This window comes from Pollachius pollachius (genome assembly GCF_949987615.1).
Source record: "Pollachius pollachius genome assembly, chromosome: 5".
Classification (NCBI taxonomy): Eukaryota; Metazoa; Chordata; class Actinopteri; order Gadiformes; family Gadidae; genus Pollachius; species Pollachius pollachius.
This window is the reverse complement of record NC_136938.1, coordinates 10,444,410-10,452,817: the sequence shown is the minus strand read 5'-3', so window position 1 is coordinate 10,452,817 and position 8,408 is coordinate 10,444,410. Positions and strand designations below refer to the sequence as shown.

The following is an 8,408-nucleotide window of genomic DNA, read 5'->3' as shown; positions in this document are numbered from 1 at the left end:
CCTCCACACACACACTTACACACCACACACACACACACACACACACACACACACACACACACACACACACCGAACAGCCACAGGTGAAGAGAACGTCTAGCTCACAGCTAATAGGTATTTAATAGATGTTTCCCAGACGCAAAACACAATCAGAAATGTTGATTTAACATTCCTATTCCAATCTCTGAACATTCATAAGAATTAAAAGTGAATTCATCTTTAAAAGGATTTACTTGCATCATTATGCTATTATATGATCATTATATCAGTGGCATTAGCTGGCCTTATATAGTTTCAAATGCTATACCATACTATAGTACACTACCTTGTACTGTACTATGCTGTACAGCCCTTTACTATTCATACACTGTCATAAACTTTTCTATATTATACAATGTTACTAAACAGTACTGTACTATACTATAATATACTACATACTACACTGTACTATACTATACTACATTTCACACTGTACTGTGCTATGCCCCGCTATACTATACGTTATACTACACAACAATGTTCTGTATTGTACTATGCTACACTATTGTTTGTATAATATACGACAAATATATTCTAAATTGCACAGTTGGACCACTCCACTCCACTCTTTTTGTTGTTGTTTAGTTTCTTACTTCTCCTTTGCCTTTCCAGATAATGTGTAATCATAATGCTGCAGCTACTCTTAGTAGCTGTACAGACCTATAGCACTCCTCTGGTGAGAGTGTGAATGGATGTGACTATGACATCAGGTCATGGGGCTGGTGCACCAGTAGCTCCACCTTCCTGGCTGGTAGGGTGCATTCACAGCTCCGTCCCGGGGAGAATATGTCCGCTCACAGCGGTGATTACAGTCGTCATGGCGACAGACTCCGAAGCCCTTGTGGTGCCGACTCGTGTGTTTAACTAATTAATCAGCTCAGGTCAGCCCCTCTGTTTACGCAGCGTGGAAGAGAAGGTGTGTGTGTGTATGTTAGTGTGTGTGTGTGTGTGTGTTCTTCGTCTATAATAAAAGCCTGCCTCTTTGGTTTGATAATCCCCCCTCGCTGAAGTTACCAGCTGCCCCACACTGGGAGCATTGCATTGTGGGATAAAAATAGGCCGACGCCCTCTGCCTACGCTCTTGGTAACAGCTCTTACATGCTGATGACACACGTGCCGACCACAAACACACATACACACACACACTTACAGATGAGCACACTCTGACAGATTGGCAGAGCAAGAGACGGGCAGCGGAGGCGACAGTCACGACAGATCAATATGTTTTAATGAGCCTATGTGGTCATGATGTACTATGTGGACATAGACTGTGGTCCTGTTCACTATTTACATTGGTACTTCAGTTCTGTCACCAATTAAGTGCAGTAGCTTAGCTCCACACAGAGCGGAGTAAGCAAACAGTGACACAGAGAGGCAGAGAGAGAGACAGAGAGAGAAATGTAGATAGATAGGGAGATCAGGTTGTGTGCTTGGGGTTTGGTGAGTCTTGCAGCTGTCGCAGGAGCCTCTCCCCCTGCTGTTATTGACCCAGCACAACTACCCCGCCCCAAAGGTGTCCGCAACGCACAATACAACCTAACAAACCAGTATCAGACCTTTCAGTCGGGTTTCTAACCTACGTTCTGAAGAAGAATGGACCTGTTCCTGTAACCGTAAATATGGTTTCACCCCAGTCCATTTCTGATCCCCCTCCCTGCCCGACCTCGGTCTCGAAACCTTTTCGAGGAGTTGACCAGGAAGCATCTGCTGGGTTGGGATTAATATTAAATAGCCTTTCTTTCATCTATCACTCCAACAATAGACCCTCCACAGACCACACAGATTGATGTGTGTGTTCCAATCTCACCCAGGTATTACATCCCACCTGTTGATCCATTTAGAGAGGGAGAAGGCAGTTTGTGATTGACTTCTAGAATCAAGGGAAACCCAATAGGGGGGTTGCACCGCTTTGTGTCGTTTAAGCTATAGAACAGCGATTAGAAGGCCTCCGACTGGGCTGCCCTTGTCATGTGTTATGAGATACTGTTGTTTGTTGTGAATGAGCGTCCGAATAAGAGGAGAAGAGATGAAGAGAATCAACCCTGTAGCAGCAGTATGAGACTGTTTGATGGGGTATCCTGGGGAAGCAGGATACCTTGCCACTGTTGTCTATTCAGGAGAAAGGACTTTGAAACCACACTTTGATTCAAATGATCTTCTTCAGTCCCCCTGGGAACCTCCCACCGTAAGGGGTCTCATTTCCACCCAAACCCCTGCTCTGTCCTTGTCTGCTGGGTATAGCACAAACAAGTGTATCTTTGGTTCCCTAAAGCAATTGTTGGATGTATACTTGTATTAATCCTGTTGCTGTTCATGATTTTCAACTTCACACCAATATCAATACATTTTTATTTACAAATGTGTATGAAAATGGCTGTATGTACTGTTCATGTATATGTTCATGTGCATCATGTGGGTACTGTTTGTGTGAGTTTGTGTGCATGTGTTTACGGTGTGTGTGTGTGTGTGTGTATGTGGGGGTGTGTGTGCGTGCGTGCGTGCGTGCGTGCGTGCGTGCGTGCGTGCGTGCGTGCGTGCGTGCGTGCGTGCGTGCGTGCATGTGCAGGCAACCACTAATCACGCTCTCTAGATTACCAACGCAGATCCCCTCGCTCTCAGAGAAGGAAAAACCTTTGGCTGAAATGTGCTGCTTGTTAAAAACAATAGCAAACATTCCCCTTTCCTCCCGCCACAGAAAGAGAGAAAAACCCAAGTGGAAACCAGCTCTTTGTGTCATCTTTCCGTACAATTAAGGTCTCAGAGAGCGTAGCGCAGAGGCCCCTGGTGGAGGCCGGGGGCCAGGTGGGGACCGGGGAGCCGGTGCCCCTGCCAGCACGCCTCGTTCTGGGGCTTCTCTCTGAGGACGCAGGGCGTGGACCAGGAGGAACCCTGGAAGTCCCAGCGCAGCTTTAAAGGACAACATGTTGACTGGTGGAAATAAATCAGTGTGGGTGTGTCAGGTGGCGCACACGTGAGGCGGACAGGACGCGATCCAGTCTGTTGGGTCTGCTGATTGCCCTTCCGTTTTTTTTTGGTTGGTGTGAGGTAGCTTTGGCAGAGTGACATTGGCCGTTGGTTGGATTTGATGTCGAGTGCTGTGGATGGCTGGTGTTCCCGGGTCATCTGGTCTGTCGGTGTCAACGCTTTAACAGATGCTGATTGACTGGAAGCTAATAACAGTCGGCGCTCAATGCGGTGCCCTCATTCACTTATGAGAGGTGAAACACGTGTATGTGTGCGCTTGTGTGTGTTTGTGTGTGTGTGTGTGTGTGTGTGTGTGTGTGTGTGTGTTTTTGCGTATTCTGCTCTTGTCAAACTCCAAATTGTTGTCATTACAAAAAGCTGCAAACCGCAAAAAGCCCACATCCCAACCCAGTGTTCCTCCGAGCACTGGGCTCCAGGCTCTCCCAGTGTAGCAGGGAGCCGGACCCCACTGCTACTGCTGCTGCTGAGCGGGAATAACCTACATACCACCGGGATCGTTAATAGAGACCCACTCGGGCCACCGCTGTGCCTCCATGTCCTGCCCTGGTTTGTGGTTGGCTGCAGGGTGCTGTCACCCCTCGTTCGGCCTGGTTAGGCCTTTTCCATCCCAGGCTCGGTCTTACGTGCTCCTTGGTGGGTTTAGTTTTTAGGAATAAAAACATAGGCAAACCGCACACAAACACGCACGTAAGCATGCATGCATTCACGTTAAGTATACCTACACGTACATACAGGCACACACATCAACACACGCAGGAACGAATGCACACACACGCGTGCGCGCACACACGACCACGCACACATGATTCACCCGATGACTTTGTGAAAGTGACCTTTCACCAACTTCTCTATGTGGCACTCTTTCTTAAACTCCGCCTGCTGAATGTTTAGAGATCTCGCTGACGGTGTGGGAAAGGTTCAGAGAAAGGGTTTGAAAGGGTTCGAACTGAAAGGTTAAACGACAGCCCGACCTCGCAGCGCAACCCTGGAATATCCCTGCAAAGGTTTCCATCCAATGACCGTCTCTTTCCAAAGAATGCGATCGCTCGACGGCGCAGTCCCATTATGTGCCGTACCCAAGGCCTCGTGAAGACTGCTGCATGTCTTTACATGGCCCCAGCCAGTGGAAATATGGTGTGCTTGTCATTCCCCCTTTTCAGGCAAATCTGGTCCTGCCTGCTCCCTCTACTCAAGCCTTTTCCACATGTTGTCTTCATTTGCTACTCTGTACAATCTCTCCCAGTCTTCTGGGTTTGCTTGCTTACGCTGGCCTGCCAAAGTAAGATTATGTTGTTGTTTTTTTATGCGTACATATCTTGGTCGAGGAAGCTGTCAAACGTACATTATTATTATTCTAATTACTCCCTTTTCCATTTTGACAGTAGACATGTTTATTATCACGCTAAACGTCCGTCGGCCCCCCGTTCCCTTCTGTGTTACATTACGGGAGGTTTCCTGACCTATGCTTAATGTAATGGAGAGGTGATGCTAGCCAGTCACAGTAGATGTAAAATAGATCATTCTTGGAAATGGATGAATAGGGAAACCAGACTCCCTTTAATTATGCAAATGTAACAACTGACAGAAAGAGTAAAACGCAGATCTGAGCTGTTGACACATTTGGCGCAAAGGTTTTCAGGGTGCGGGTTTCAATAGATAATGTACATGCTGTTGCATTCACTTGTTGTAAGATGCCAGAAGTTTTCCGCGGCTACATTCCTTTAGCAAAGCTTGGTCCAACTAATAGTAAGGGTTTGCTTGGCAGGCTGTAGTGGTATGCATGGGGGTTATTACCTTGGTCACAGGAGGTAACACTAATCATGTTATAAGAGTTCTCTCTATATATCAACCTTGATACCATTAAGCAACAACCTAACATATTCGAATAGGTGTTTGCTCTAAGAAGAAAGGACCTAATTCAGGTGAAATATAAATGCAAGAAAGACAGAACGAAGAATGAATATAAATATTTCACACCGTTACACTACCTTCCTCTTAAATAAAATTAAACTTAAACAAACTAGTTACACAAAATGAGAAGAAAGAAACCAGATGGAATTGAAAACTCTGTAGTACATACAACTGCTAGTACCTAGTATAGTACCTACTTAATAAATAATATAAAGAAATACACTATAGAAATGGTTCACAATGTAACAGAGCCTGTGGGATTCCAGTCATCGTTCTGGAGCAGGACTGGTTGTAGCCTTCCAGCTACAGTCGGTGATCGGGAGCAGGACTGGATGTAGCCTTCCAGCTACAGTCAGTGATCGGGAGCAGGACTGGATGTAGCCTTCCAGCTACACTCAGTATTCTGGAGCAGGACTGGATGTGGGCCTCGAACACACAGAAGTGTCATGCAGCAGGACTGGGTGCAGGCTTCCAACAGACAGGCTTTAATCATAAACCAGCGACTTACATGTCGGAAAAAGGCCAGGAAAAAATGAAGAGCTCCCTTCTCAAGTCACAGTCACCACCAGCACTCGACTCATCTCTGTTGAGCCTTTTATTTTGCAGATTTCTCTCCCGAATCATTAAGTGAATGCAGCTTACGTGAAGAGTGCTTGCGAACTGTCCCAGACAACAGCGATAAACACCAGAATCGAGGCCAGTGTGCCACGTACGTTTTCGTTGCCAGACATGTTCAATCTGCGTCTGGCCATCTTCGGCCAGTTGTGTGTCGGTGTCTGTTGGTCTGAAGGGCAAGCATCTTAAGGAGGCTAAGACGTTGTGCATAACGCTTGTGCATCTCGGGGTGATTTACACGTTCATCTCTGAATGCGTAATACAAGGGGGTGGAAGTGTGTTGAGTAACAGTATTGATATGAGACTGTGGAAGTGCAGAAGTGTAGTGAGGGATACACGGGGAGACCCCTGCCAGTCATCCAGAGAGGATCTCCCTCTGGCCCCAGCCACCACAGCAGCCTCTGTTAGCCGTAAGCACTGACTCACCATCCCATGTGCGTCAGCTGTGGAAGGGACTTTAGCAATGCTAAACCTTCTCTCTGTTAACAAATTGCTAACTTAAAATACAGAGACTATTGTAAAATACAAAGAGATATTCACAATCGATTCCATACATTCATTTTACCATCTATTTCATTCCCTCTTTTCCTAGGCAAAGATTTCTTTCTCAGTGACATGCCAACACAAACTCACTCTCTAGTTGTGCTGTATTTACAATCTTGCCAAGTAGGAGTTTGTTATATCTGCTCTCTGTCCCCCTCTCTCTCTTTTTCTCTCTCTCACTAACACACCTCTCATGTGTGTCTTCCTATACTTGTGTTGCTACATAGTTACATGTAAAGGGTGGATCACTTTGACTATTTAACAGCGGTGTGAACAATTGCCGTAAATTGAGTTTTCAACGTTTTTCTTCTCTAGTTAGTCGAATGTGCTGTGTATGTGAGTAGATGCCTGCGGGTGCGTATGTGTATATGTGTGTATATGTGTGTATGGGTTTTCTTGTGTGTATGTGTGTGTGTGTTTTATTGGGCCCAAGGCCTTTACGTGACAATGCATATTTTACTAATAGCAATGAGAGATGTTTGATTCATTATAATACTAAGTACATTTATTGAGACCGAAATAAATACATTGTTGAGCCTTGGATGTAAATACAGACAGGATATAGATTTGTGCATGTAAATATTACAATATTTGTAAATTTCAATACATAAATGTGCATTATATTATAGAATATTTATATCTAGTTGCAATGTAGCAAAAGCAGAACAAATACTCAACAGATACAATTGCCAGCTAGCAGCCTGGACGGATCGAGACTTTTTGTGTGTGTGTGTGTGTGTGTGTGTGTGTGTGTGTGTGTGTGTGTGTGTGTGTGTGTGTGTGTGTGTGTGTGTGTGTGTGTGTGTGTGTGTGTGTGTGTGTGTGTGTGTGTGTGTACATGCATGTGTGTGAGGCTCATTGACACAGCAGAGGAAAAGCCTCCCACGCTAACAGGATGAGTGACAGCGGTCACAGAAGCTCTCTGTTCACAGACTGCCTTGGAAAATAAGTGATAAAACACTTTTTTCATTGAACTGCTCTTAGCAAACACTGATAGACGTGTGCACTTTCACTAGAACGTTCACATGTTTCATTAAATGATTATTAGTTATTTGTTAAAGAACTGATATGTTGTCATTTAGCTGCTGTCACTAAACAACATTGATAGACATGTGCACATTCACTAGTTTGGTCACACGTATGTTCTTGTATGTTCGTTCACATGTATTGTTCACTAAACTATTATTCGTTTTTAGTTAATAAGTGATAAAACCATTATTTCTGTTTTGCTGCTTTTACTTATAAATGCTGCAATACATGTGAACATTCAATACTATGTTGACGTGTATGGTTCAATAAATAACTATACATTTTTACATATGTGAGGCTGTTACTACAGAAAAATATGTGATTTTGTGTCTAATTGTGCAGTTCAAAGTGCAATTCAAACTGAACATTGTGTTCTCTTAATCGAATACAACAATATCTTAGAACATATAATATTTACAATATGAACGCTTAGGGGTGGCTGAATAATATATATATATATATTTATATATATATATATATATATATATATATATTTACAACTATCATTAGCTTATTTTATAGCAAGGCAGCACGAAACATCCATCTATCACCTATAACCGTGACCATATAGAATCGATAGATTATATGGACATATACTTATAGAAGTCAAGCCCTGAATTGAATAGGCTTGTTTTTCTGACCCTTCCACCTTGTAATTCCCTCGTGATGTTATTCAGCATCCTAAGTGTGTGACGGTGAATACATGAATGGTTGTACTACTTCTACTTCTTGTGTGATCTGGCTCCCATAGCCAGGTCCTGGGAGCTTACAGACAGCCTCCCCAGCCACTAGGAAACAAAGATTCCAGTGTTGGAGGCGGGCTGCCGGTGTAAACACTCGTCACGTATCTGTTAGTCGTCTAACACCAGCCCAATGCAAAGCTTTACCACCACAACACGCCTCCCAATAAATACCAATACTTGTATATGGGCCTGTTTGATACGCTTGTAGATGCTGATGAAGCAGGCCTAATGAACTGAAAGACAAGCTCAGAGGGAGGCTGGCTGGTGGCCAGCCATAAGGAGCCTGGGAGTTTATTTTGGACTGCAAAAGTAGTTTGACGGGGTACTATAATTAAGGAGGGAATCCTGACAAACATGGGACATTCAAGACAATGGAATGGTTTAGTTTAGGACTTTTATTCGGGTGTGATTATATGTCTAATGACTAAACGGCTACTTTAATAGTTTTTCCAGGTATGTTGTTATTCAGGTCCTGTTTCATATAGCCCAACTTCAACTTCTTGATGGGAGGCAACTACAGAGTGGTGCAACAGTGCCCTCTGC

At 44.2% G+C, this 8,408-nt stretch overlaps 1 protein-coding gene across 1 annotated transcript in view; it reads left to right on the top strand.

Annotated features, from left to right (window-relative positions):
* Nucleotides 1-8,408, top strand: part of nfatc3a (nuclear factor of activated T cells 3a) — a 66,773-nt gene that overhangs the window by 54,942 nt on the left and 3,423 nt on the right. The gene's annotated exons all lie outside the window — the stretch shown is intronic.